Here is a 14,110-nt window from a genome sequence, read left to right on the forward strand (position 1 = left end):
GATGTACTTACTTATGTGCCTTATATACTCGGTACATTATTCGTACTGACATCCCTTTTGCTTGGAGATACTGCGTTTCATGCCCGCAGGTCCCAATAGACAGGTCGAGAGCCCTCCAAGTAGGCTATCAGCTCAACAAAAGATGTTGGTGCGCTCCATTTGCTTCGGAGTTGCTCGTTTGGTTAGTATGATTTAAACGTGTATTGTTTGGTAAGGAGGGACTCTGTCCCGACCTTTATGACATTTATGTATTCTTAGAGGCTTGTAGACATATGTCTTGTATGTGAAAGATTGTACGGCCTTGTCGGCCTATGTTTTGAGTTTATAAATGATTATGTTGGCATATTAGGCCCGTATGTCAGGTATATTTGATGTTGTAATAAGAAAGATATGTTACATTGGTACTCATGAGTAAGGTACCGGGTGCCCGTCACGGCCTATCGGTTCGGGCTGTGACAAAAGTGGTATCAGAGCAGTTCTGTCCTAGGGAGTCTACAAGTCGTGTCTAGTAGAGTCTTGTTTATAGGTGTGTCATGCACCACACTTATAAGCAGGAGGCTACAGGGCATTTAGGATTGTCACTTTTCTTCTTACTCAAGATCGTGTGGTAGAACTCACTTATAAGAATTCAAGTTCCAAAACTCTATTTTATTCTTAATAAGATGATGCCTACATCCGGAAAGAAAGATGATCGATAAGAGATATAGTTGTGGAAGTGTTGAATTAGAGAAACTCTACTTTGTATCATGCTTATGATAAGTAAATGTAAGGTCTACAGCAGATCATGTGCGTACTAAAAGATGTAAGCCTCTTGTTAAGGAACCTTAAGCCAAGAATGCCTATCCACCTTTATGGTGAAAGACAATGAGAAATTAAAAAGATAATACAAGTTTCAACAAGCAAAAGAAGAAAGATGAAAAAGGGTACGAGGCGCCTAGTTAATGAAGGTTAATAGCGTTTATAATTGAGGCAGAGAAACATAAGCTTTTTGAGTTATATTTAATAGTAATAGAGGTATATACAATTGGTCGCACCCCTTCCATATATGCCCTATGGGGGTTAACAAAGGTAGTATAAGAAAGATATGATGGATGAAATGATTGCATCAGTTGACATTTCCAAAGAATATTGCAAATGTGCTAATAGATCTCTTTATGAGACACCTAGATGATGCACTCTAAAATAGTGCAGCCAGATATGAGTAATACAAAGACATGCTCTTTAAGCCTTGAAGGGATAAATATTACCTTTGTGTGGCTCGCATCCCTAGTAAAGCGAGAAGGTTAAGCAACTTGAAGAGCCACTAGATGGAGCAAAGGAATGCTAAAAGCAAAAGAATATCTTATTGAAGTTTTCAGAATAAAGAAATAGACAGAAATGTTCTCAAGAAATAAGAAGAGAGCTAATAAAGTATTAAGAATAAGATGTGATACATGGATGACAACGGTAGGCCAAAGAGATGACAGTATTCCAAAGTTGATGGTCAAGTAAAGAAAAAGACGAGAAGTGACATGCCTTGAGGTAACAAAAGAGTATAGGCCATAAAGTCATACCCTCACTTCGAGAAACAAGTTCGCGACGCTAACGTGATTCAGAAGAAAAAGTTAGACCCCAGAATAATAGAAGTCAGCATGAACTGGTGGAAAAAGATAAACTAAACATGAATTAGGGACTGAATGATTTGATGGTGGTCGGCATCATGAGAACTTCATATTGCATTCTGGCGATAATAGAATGGACCATAGAAGAAGATTCATGAGAAACTAAGAGAATGGTTATTCAGGAAGACGCTTCCCTAAAGCAAGCAATGTGAGCAAAGTTAAGCTTAAGGGATTGTATGTGACAGTTACACTAAGTATCACCCTCGCGAGTAAGGAATTTTGTTATCCTTGGTACAGAAGGATTGCCGCAAGGTGAGTAAGGGTCATCGATAATGTGAAAAGACGCCAAAGATAAAGAGGTAAAACATCTATAGGTAAATCCTCGTGGCTTCAGCTTTTAGTACACCCCTAAAGGGGGGAATATGGAGTGATGTGACATTAAGTCAGAATTAAGTGGTTCTAGTGACTATGGAATGATAAAGGAAGAACACGATAATAATGAGAAAGGCATGAAATTGTACTTATTCAAATGTTACAGATATGCTATGATTCTAGAACATTATGTAAGCACGACACCAAGAAAAGAAAGTAAGGGTTCCTGCCCGGGATATTTTTGATAAATAAGGAGCCAGTGTGAGATGCAAGTTAAGACAAAGGAAATAACTCAAGAAAGATTATGAGGAATATCGATATGAGAATGGGCTAATGAGTAGTTAGTAATTGGTCAGGAAGATCCCAGTTATGGCTAAACAAGAAGTTACGGACAAATCAACAGATCATGCAAGATGAATGTAGTAAACCCCAACATGAAGAATTCAGCCTCGCATTAATGTCATTATAATACTTGAGATATATTCAAGAAGGTGTCGAGGTGGTTAAAGGTAACGTATGTGTGTTACGGGGATAAAGAAAGTGCCACTGAGAAGGCAATCAAAATGTCAGTTCAGAAGCAACCATACAAGCACAAAGGCATGGAAGTAAGCAACTATAGAAGATTATAGGCAAGTAAGGACATAAAAAAGGGGTCCGTAATAAGCTCACAACTTTATGAGAGTCAAGGGTTCTCCCTAAGTGCTACAACGAAAGATAGCCGAGGAGATAAGAAAGAAGGCTTCAACCTAAGTACAACGACCTAAATAGGAAATGGTCGTGTAATAACAATCTCACAACAACATTGTAAGAATTCCAAAGGAAAGTGGCACCTACCGTGGCTAATGAACGGGAAGCAAGAATTAAAAGTAATATTCAAGATCATATGAGTTCTATGAAAACTCGGGCAAGTGTGGACACTAAGCTATGCTAAGTATGGACGCAATAAAGGGGCGGAAAGACCAGGAAAAGTAATAGCTTACGTTGGAAGAAAGCTAAGATGGAACGAAAGAATTATTCGATCAATGATCCAGAGTTAGTAGGTTATGGATATACTCAAGATTTTGGAGCATTATCCAGGCAGCATATTTTTTGACAATCATACAACCATAGAAGACTCCAGTATAAGTTAAAAGAAAGAATTGAGCCCAAGGCATAGATAAAGGATTAAATTGTTAGAAGATTGTATCATGACTATTACATAATGCCCAGGAAAGGCTAAAGTAATAACTAATACCAAGAGCCATATGTCGGAAGATATCTTAAGCCTACAAAGAGGCTGATCAGAAAGAAGAGGAAACTAAAGAGTTACATCGACTAAGCAAAACAAGAGGGACCAAGAGAATTATAGACCCCAAGATCACTCTTAAGTAGCAGAGGTATAAGAAAGATAGTACAATAGCCATATTTTATAATAGCTATATGATGAAGCCAACTGAAGAGTACCAGCCTCATAAAAAGTCAGTACGAAGCTTCCACCGGATTGTGTATGCACCAGAGGTGAAAGAATTATAATAGAGCTTCAAGTTATGGACGTGAATTATACCTATGTGGAAGGGATGTCATGAAAGAGATAGAAGATACGATGAGATATTTTAAGGTAAGAAAGGTAAAGGTGAACAGCGTACGAGATACTCAAAGGCAGAATATGTGAATAGTCCATACTTCGGATAGAAGGATAGAAGTGCTGGGATTCAATATCTAGGAATGATAGCGGCATAGTCAGTGGCATATCTCATAGCCTATGGTTTCTAGGTATCGAGGAGGCTAATTAAGACAGTAAAGAAGAGTTAGAGATGATGTGATATCTCGCTTGATATTCTAGAGTGACATAAGAAAATCTATGATACAAACAAGTTGAAGGAAGGTTGCGAGTAATATAAATGGATATGTATAGTCGCAAGCTAAAGTATGGTAGAGCGACAAAGTTTAAAAAAAAAACAAAAGCATGGGTAAGGATAAGGAAAGGCAAGTGAAAAGGTAACAAGAATGGATAAGTCCTTGGGATTAAGTCCATGAAAACAAGAGAGATAATGGTTTCTCTAAGTTATTGAAAGTTTAGTATAGCCTAAATGAACTCAAAGGAGTCTAAGATTAATAGCATTTAGAAAGAATAAAATACTGACCTGGAAATAAAATGAGGGTGTAATTGTGGTAGATAAAGAATGACATTTGGACCTTCATTTGAATAATGATTTGTAAAAAAAAAAATAGAAGAAAAGAAGGAGAAAAGATTTCGCTGGCGGCACGAAATTAGGATACTCCCATAGTGTGAATCCCATTGAGACACTATGAAATATGATTATGGAAATCACTTCAAATATTCCTCAATGCAACGTAAGCCCTAGGGTAAAGTATTACGTAAGAAGTGTCAAGTCTTCAAGTAAAGGATTATAGATCAACATTGAGGAGAATCAACAATGGTCAGATATAAGTTACAAAGTATGACATGATATTAGGCCACGATTCTTAAGACGAACGGTAATAAAGGGGTATTGAAGGACGAAAATTTATACCTAAAGGGTAGGCAACAAAAGTAACTGGGAACTTGGTAAGCATACCTCGGTAAAGGTAGATTGAAGCAAAAATTAGGGTATAGTACAACCCATGTAAATGCAGGAAAGTCATGTGAATGGGTAACCAGATCTATGAAATAAGATATGGCCATATTCGCAAGTTCTACAAAGTATCGAGCAAAGGACTTCAGTATACCTATAGAGGCCCAGAGAGGCATCCTATTAAGCCTTGTATATACAAAGTAAGGCCTAGAAATTGACTAAAAGATAAAAGGAAAAAGGAAAGATGAATCGCATAAGTGCACTTACAAAGCTAGGGTCATACATGTTGCATGACAGGAGGTAACAACAGTAGCAAACCTAGGAAGATTTTGACCACAGGTCATGATATGATCAAAAAGACTAAAGGGGCGAATACACTAGACTTTGGATTTATTCACAGAGCAACTGCTTAAACGGCAAGAAGAGTATTAAGGTATTCACAAAAGCTATAAGTTACGAAAATGATAAGAGCATCAGCCAACATTCGAGGACGAATGTTCCAAAGGGGGGAATGATGTTACGCCCCGCAATATTATGTCGATATTCTGCGTTACAGTATTAAGCTACGACAGTGTTGCACCCTATAGTATTGTACATTGGATTTGTCGTAAGGTAATTGACATCATTCCAAGGAAAATATTATTTGGGGATTATAAGGATTATAAGTGATGAGTAAATTCGTGAAGGTGAGAGGGGAAGCTAGTCGGAGAAAATGAATTTTGTTGAAATTTGGCATTTTGGGATAAAATATGGCCCAAGCTAAAATACCCGGTATTTATGGACTAGTACCATACGAGGTACCACATGACCATAATAGTAAGGTGTATAAGGTATATGAAAAGTGAGTAATATTTTAAGTAAGCATGAATAATTCTCAATTTTGCGGGTAATTGATTAATTACCGGGTAACGGGATATTACCTAATTAATTGGGGATATATTTGGATAAGAACAAATTCCACCACGTGGCAGCCAAGGCTTTAGTAAGTAATGACTCTTAATCACAATAGCAAGGTGGCTAAATTTGAAGAATTTTGGTGGTTGATCTACTACAATATACAAAAAGGTCGTTGCCATTCCTTGGTAGGTTTAAGTAGGACTACAAAGACCTCTACTTTGGCTTACATATTCTGCTTCTTTAATCTTTCATGGCATATTAAAAGTTTGTGGTTTTTCCTGAGGAATTAAGATTCTGTGTATAGAAACTTTGACATGCCAAGGCTTTTGTTATAACAAAGACTAATACTACATATAACCAAAGCATGCTTCACTGGAATTTCACAACTCCAAAACTTTAAAAAAATTCAAACAACAATTTGCATGCTAATCCTTATCAACGTGAGATGATGTAATTTTAAGGGAGTACGGTGCAATCTTTCGCAAGAATATCATATGGAATTTTCCTTACTCCGATCTCGCCGTTACATGAATTGTTGTAATTTGCATATATTAGAGGAATTGTCAAGAGAATCGGCTCAGGTATGTTAAGGCTATCCTTTCTTTCTTTTGCCATGATCCATACGATACGAATGAAATGTGCAAATGCACAAATTCCATATATGACCCTATTCATAGAAGTATTAGAAGTGCCTATGTTCTTGAATTTTCATATGTCTTATTATTCCATCGTCTGTTCATGGGTCTTAGAAAGTACGTAAAATGATTTTATGATATTAATCAGAGGTATAATGGTCTTCTGACGTACTGAGAGATTTTGTTATTGTATTTCATATGCATTTCATGCATTTATACATGTACATTGACCCATAACTCAGACGGCGTTATATACGTGTATATATGTATATATATGTATATGGGATATGGGAAAAGATTATGGCGTAATATACGCACCACCACCTGATCAACTGGTATATGATGATGATGTTGCCCACAGTGGCTGAAATATGATTCAAACGACGTTATAAACGTGTATATATGTATGTATTCAAATGGTGTTATATACGCATATATATATGTATGTATTCAAACGGCGTTATATACGTGTATATATGTATGTATATATATGTACATGGGATATGGGAAAGGTTATGACATTATATATGCACCACCACCTGATCAGCTGGTATACGATGATGATTTTGCCCACAGTGGCCGGTATGACATAATGGAATGCCCTCAAGGCTGATGATGTTATGAAACATGTACCTATGCACGACATGACATTCATACGCACATGCATGACGCTAAAAGTAATTTATGATTTACAAAGTTATTCAGACTTGCAGGTTGAGTCATGTACTCTATATTTCTTCCATGTCTCTGATGTACTTACTTATGTGCCTTATATACTCGGTACATTATTCGTACTGACATCCCTTTTGCTTGGGGATGCTGTGTTTCATGCCCGTAGGTCCCGATAGACAGGTCGAGAGCCCTCCAAGTAGGCTATCATCTCAACAAAAGATGTTGGTGCACTCCATTTGCTTCAGAGTTGCTCGTTTGGTTAGTATGATTTAGACGTGTATTGTTTGGTAAGGCGGGACTCTGTCCCGACCTTTATGACATTTATGTATTCTTAGAGGCTTGTAGACATATGTCTTGTACGTGAAAGATTGTAGGGCCTTGTCGGCCTATGTTTTGAGTTTATAAATGATTATGTTGGCCTATTAGGCCCGTATGTCACATATATTTGATGTTGTAATAAGAAAAATACGTTACATTGGTACTCGGTTGAGTAAGGTACCGGGTGCCCATCACGGCCCATCGGTTCGGGTCGTGACAAAAGATACTAAGGAGTTCGTTCAAAAATGCCACAAATGTCAAAGACATGCATCGATGATCCATCAGCCCGGGGAGCAGCTTCATTCAGTCTTATCCCCATAGCCATTCATGAAATAGGGAATGGATATCGCCGGCCCACTGCCATCCGCCCCAGGTAAAGCTAAGTTAATTTTATTTATGACTGACTATTTCTCTAAATGGGTTGAAGCACATGCATTCGAGAAAGTTAGAGAGAAAGAAGTTATAGACTTCATCTAGGATCACATCGTATGCCGATTTAGGATACCACCCCCCACACCCCGAGATAGTGTGCAACAATGAAAAATAATTTATCGGCAACAAAATAACAAAGTTCCTCAAAGATCACAAAATAAAAAGGATATTATCGACGTCGTATCATCCTAGTGGGAACGGACAAGACAAATCAACAAACAAGACCACCATTCAGAACCTAAAGAAAAGGTTAAACAACGTTAAGGGGAAATGGAGAGAAATTTTGCCCAAAGTAATTTGGGCATATCGGACAACGACAAAATCCAGTACGGGGGCAATGCCGTTCTCCTTAGTATATGGCGCATAAGTTCTAATCCCAGTCAAAGTCGGGGAACCAAGCATTAGGTTTTGATACTCAATGGAAGAATCAACTCACAAGGCTATGGACACAAGCCTCGAATTTCTGGACGAAAAATAGGAAGCCGCCCTTGTTCGATGGCCGCTCAGAAACAACGAATCGAAAGATATTACAATCGAAGAGCCAATATCTGACACTTCAAAATAGGGGACATCGTTCGAGAAATGTCACCTTCAACACTCAAGATCCAAAAAGGGGAAACTCGGCCCAAATTGGGAAGGACCATATTAGGTCCTCGGTGTCATTGGAAAGGGATCTTACAAACTTGGCACAATGAATGGCAAACAATTGCCAAATGATTGGAATATATCACTCCTCAAACTATACTATTGCTAAGGTATGACTCTCTCCCTTTTCAATTATATTTGATACTAACTTATTGCAGGTGTTCGATCGAAGACATCAAGAAATTCTTCAACACTAAGACCTCAGGTTTTAAAGCACGCATTGCACTTTTTTTTTCCTTAGATCGGTTTTTGTCCCGAATGAGTTTTTCCGGCGAGGTTTTTAACGAGGCAACAATTATTTGTGCTACATGGGGACAATTCAACAGTATCCGAGGTTTCTTTACAATCAACCTCGAATACTGGGGGGCATCAACCTCGGATGTTATGTTTTCAAGGAAGATGCTTCATATCAATACGGTCTCGATAGGAAAATTTTGTAAAGAGACAAACGGTCAAATGAACCATGACAATGTAGATTGCCCGAGGCCTAATGAAAAAACATGTACGCATGAATGATCTATTGAAAGAAACACTTTTTCCTTATCAAATGTTCCATGCCTTAGTGAAATTTCCACTTTACAATTTCGTACTTACGATATATTACGGAAACCGGTTCAAGGGCCAATCGCAACTAAGGCTCGAGCAATAAACCCCGTACTCGGGGACTACCGTCCGAAAAAGTGACATGCTCGAATTATTAAACTTCAAAATCTTAAGACCTTAAAAGGGCAATCCTCAATTTTATAGGCCACGGCCGCCCTATTCGAGGACTGATGCTTTGAACAAGTTTAAAGTATAATCGAGAAACAAGCCCAATATGCAAATATCAAGTTAAAGGCTACGACCAAACTAACATGGATTGGAGATGTCCGAATTTCGTATTCAAACAAGCGTTCAAATATTTTCATAAAAACCGGTTTAAAAAGGGCTACCCTCAGCAAATTTACATAGGGTTTTGATAACAACAACCCTAGAAAACCTTAAGAGGTACCAAATTGTTTGAAATCTCGAACAAACTTATGCTAAGGCATAACAAAGTTTTTTGATAAGACGGAATACTAAGGGGTACAGATTTATCTCATGATAAGGCATACCAAATTTTTATATAATTAAACTTTTTAAGCCGAAAAGAGAAAAAACCACTCTTTTAAGGCCATATTATCCTAATTCAAGAGCCTATGGGCCGTTTTATTTTTGAGTTCGAGGACCCACCCTTGCTCAACCAAAACCGAAGGGTCTTTTCTACTTTGAGTTCAAGCAAGTACTCACTCGATTATAGAGACTATAGCAATCCGATTTCAACAAAATTTTCGCAAGGCAACGAAGTGAGTTAAAATTCTCACAAGATCTAAAGTATATCAGAATTATCATATGGCGAAAGCAAAACAGAGTTTTCACAAAATAGAAATTAGAGACAAATCGGAAAGAAAAGGGACCTTTCATATATACAAAAGTATTTACAAAGACCACTGATGGTCTTACACAAAAAATCCAAAAAAGAGGAGAAAATTTTAAGTGCCTAATCTTTCCCAAGAGCCCCATCTTCATCCCCTCCACTCTCGGACTCGAGCTCCCGGAACCATCATCATCAGAGTATAAAGCTTTGGCTTTGGCCTCTAGCACTTTCGCGTTCTCAATATCGGCAGTAAGGTCAAAACCACGAGCATAAATCTATTCGAGAGTCTCTCTCCAAGACTGGCATTTGGCATGCTCGGCAACGTAGAATGATCGGACCTGAGTAACATCGGAAATTTCCTTTGCACGAGTGTGAGCGGCTTCAGCATCTGCTCGGTAGATGGCCACGACTTCCTCCGCACCGGCCTTTACTCTTTCTGCCTCAGATGTGGCCATTGCAAGCTCAGCGGCCAACCGAGTCTCGAGCTCCTCAATTTTCTTGGCCTGGGCCAAGCTCTCATCCTTCATGCTTTGGAGTTCACACTCAGCTGAAGATAGCTGGGCTCAAGCAGTATCTTTCTCCGAGGGGAGGCGGTCCATATTTTGCTTCCACCCAAAAGTTTCAGCCTCTTTCATCTTAGCCTCCTCGCAAAGCTGCTCAATCTTTTCGGCCATCTACTGAACCTGCAAGACCAAAGTATTAGTCGCCATCCTTGAATTGACACACCAAACTTCTAAGAAAATTCTTCATTACCTGTTCGATCAAGTCAGTCTACTCTTTATGAGCTTTGGCCAGTTCAGCTCGGGGGTCCTTGAACTCCTCTTCTTTTTGCCCACTGAAGAGTTTGAGGGCATCTCTCTCCTCTGTGAGCCTTTTGAGATTGGCCTCATACTAGTTCAGCTCGGCTACTAATTTGGAAAATACTTCCCGATGAAGCATCACAGCCTTTGGAGAAAGGAAGGAAATCAAGCAAAAGGAAATAAAGGCAAATGTAAAACTAATAACGGGGGATAAAATCTACCTAGTTCAAGAGTTGCTGAGCCTCATCAAAAATGATCGATGTATCCAGATCGGAAACGTTATTGACCGTAGTGAAGCAGCCATTGAATAAGTCATCCCCTTCGTGGGCTATTCCCATGTCGGTGGTCTCCAAAGCCTGTCATCCTGAAATTGCCCCTTAGAAAATGTGGGGTGGGGCAGGATGTTGATTTCCCCAAGCAAGACACTTGGGGAGCTCTCTCCTTTCCAGAGGGCCTCAGAACCGGACCCTTCAGGCACACCCGCCGATTGTTCGTCACGGTAGACAGTCACACTCGCTGATTTTTCGTCACTGCGAGGGACATTTTTAGCCTCCAATGACTCGGGGACTTTTCTCAGACCATCTTCCGAGATCTCCTCGGTCCCAAGATGAGCCTCCTCGACCATCACCGGCTCAGCCGCCTTTGAAGCTTGGGCTCATCCCCTCTTTCGAGTCACCAGCTCGTAGTTAGCATCTTCTTTTTCCTCTTCCTCATCTTGTACCTTCTGAACTACATTCGCAGTCAGTGTGACATTATCTTTCTTTGACCTACGAGCTGTGCTTTTCTTAGGCTTTGGAGTATCGGTGGGCGAAACCCTTTTCTTCTTCTTATCCTTGGCCGATTTTGGGGCCTCCTCCTCTTCCGCAGGCGTGGTCGGCCTCATGATAACATTATCCCTAAGACATATATGAAAGAAAACCAGGTAGGAATCAAAAAGAGACATTTCAGAGAAGAACGCCAAACACATAAAAAGAGACTTATCATGATTTTTGGCCTCCCATCGGTCCTTTGCCAAATCACACCACGAGCGCTCGACGTATGAAGAGGTCGAGGCTAGTTTTCGAACCCAACCTTCAAGGTTCAGAATTGCACCAGGCACCTAAGAGACTGCTGCATCGAAGGAAGGAAATCAATGAGAAAAAAGCAAAAGAAACGAAACAGTAAATGGAAGTCAAGGGCAGTGTTTGTGCTTACGCTTCATGTTCCACTCTTCGGGGAATGACATCTTCTCAGCCAAGATTATGTCAGAATTCTTCACTCAGACAAATCTACCCATCCATCCTCGGTCCTTGTCCTCGTCAATGCTTGAAAATAACACTTTGGTATCCTGACGCTGAAGCCTTATTAACCTGCCTCGATAAAGACGGGGGTTATACAATCTGATGAGATGGTTTAGGGTAAAAGGCATCCCTTCGACCTTGTTCATGAAGAATCGAAGCAAAATAACGATACGATAGAAAGAAGTGTGGATATGGCCTAGGGTTATTCGATACTGGCGGCAGAAGTCTAGGATAACCGGATCAACGGGACCTAGCGTAAAAGGGTAAGTGTAAACACTTAAGAACCCTTCTATGTAACTAGTGATGTCCTCTTCAGGGGTCGGAATCATCACCTACTTGTTTTCCCAATGACAATCTTTTTTCACCTGCTCATGATCACCCTTAGTTATCGAGCATATGTATCTCGACATTGGCTCACATCGGCCAAGTACCAATGAGGGTTTCTCAACTTTAAAGTCGGAAGTAAGATCACATGACCCAGGAACACACTCTTCGATGCGTGGCTCTACGACGTTTTAGCACCGGCCGGCCGTGATGAAGAGGCTTTTTCCTTTTGAGGAACAATTGTCGATGTTTTCGCCATTTTATATGAGTTCAAAGAAAGAAGAAGATAAAACTTGTTGTTTGAGGAGAAGGTTGGCAAACGGGTTTTGAAGAATTGAAAAACTTGAAGGGAGAAGAAGTGCTTTGAAGATTAGAAAAGATTTTGGAAGTAAAATTTGGGAAGATTATGAAGATGATCTATTTATAATATTTGATATGACGGTTCAAAGGCATTAGTGGCCGACCATCCACTAGCACTACTTAATGATCTTGAGAACTGTGCAGACACGATGCTTCAGTCGCCTCCGTCGCATACGTCACGAGGGGGATGTTATAATTTGTCGAGGTACAAAATCGAAAGCTTGGTTCGTTTCTTCTCATTACACTCCAAAAAATGAGAGAACTATCTGTATACGGTTAAGATCGGGCTTGCGCGATCTTGCTATTTAATCGAGACCAGGAGATCACATCGGGGGTCAACCTCAGAGTGGATCAGGCCGCAGTACAAAGACGGGGTGTCAAGTCCAAGAATCAAGGTGCCCGTCGAGATCTGGCCAGCATCGATCGAGACTAAGTATAACCAAATTCTAGTGAAGTGAAATAAAGGAAACACGAGATATCCGTAACCGGTTGGAGATCACGGCGAAAATTCCAGAACAGATCAAATCAAGGGCAGTTATTTGTACCAATCATGAGATTTACCTCCATAATAGAATTGTACCATAATTAAGATTCTTATATTATATAAAGAGAAGTCCCCATCATTTGTAGTCACCTTACATTCATACAGATAAAAGCAGTATAATATTTTCTCTTTAACTCACGTTCTTTTGTTTATCAACTTGATGCTCTTTAACTTTTCTTGCTCTACCAAGCTCGAGGATTCATTAGCTCGAGGGCATTGACCAAACACTAGTTTGCTTTGTATTGTTGTCAATTTGCATCACTTATCCTTACGTTTATCAATTGATATTAAGTGAAATCACATATACTTAAAACAACATTATAAGTTTAATTGTTACTCAATTTTTAGGGTAAACACAAATGTAAAATTAAACTTATTGGTTATTTATATTTAGGTGGATATTTGACTCATTTTTAAAAAATTCGTTATCCAACCAATATTTTGGCAGACAATATGGATGGATAACTCTTATTTATTCATTTTTCCACCCCTAAACACAACTAAAGGATAAAATTATATTAACTTCAACAAATCTAAATAGAAAATTGTGTGTTAATCCATTGGTAAGTCTAATATACAAATTATACTCAGATGGTAGTCTGAGCATCCTGTATTATATCAAATAGCGTCGCGGCCACCCAAAAGAGGGGGATATACTCACCTCTTTGATATAATACTGAAAAGACATAAGTCTTGGTTCCGAAAAATTGAAAGAAGCTAAGGTGATGAAAGACTCAGGCCCCCTTTAAACATCAAAATGCACTTGACCTCTACCATCTATAATGTACATTTAACTAACATTTAAAATTAGCTTTGTCATATTTGATCCTAAGAAAAGTTATTTACCACTTATCCAACTGAAATGGGCAATTTAAAGAAAAGAAGATCATAGGACCATTGTGATGACCAGTAGCTAACTTAGCTAAAAGGTCTGCGACTTGATTTGCCTCTCTGTAACTACGGGATATTTGTAGATTAGCATTTGACATAGCATGGACTATATAATCAATGATAATTCCCCCAATACCTGCTTTCCTCTTCTCAATCATATAACTACCATCAGTCCATCAGTGTTTACCTTTCACCATCCATATGTAGGCTTCTTCCATGTGAGTGCAACACATATTTGGATTAAAGTCAACTTCTCAAACTCCTCACAGATATAGCTCCAAGGCTTTTTCAAGTCCCAATAAGGACATTTGGTGGACAAAACTGCTTTAAGAGTCCACCAGAATTGATAGATTATCATGTTGCCGTTAAATTATTTCTAGAGAAGTCA

This window comes from Nicotiana sylvestris, chromosome 9 (genome assembly GCF_000393655.2).
Source record: "Nicotiana sylvestris chromosome 9, ASM39365v2, whole genome shotgun sequence".
In the NCBI taxonomy this organism is placed as follows: domain Eukaryota; kingdom Viridiplantae; phylum Streptophyta; class Magnoliopsida; order Solanales; family Solanaceae; genus Nicotiana; species Nicotiana sylvestris.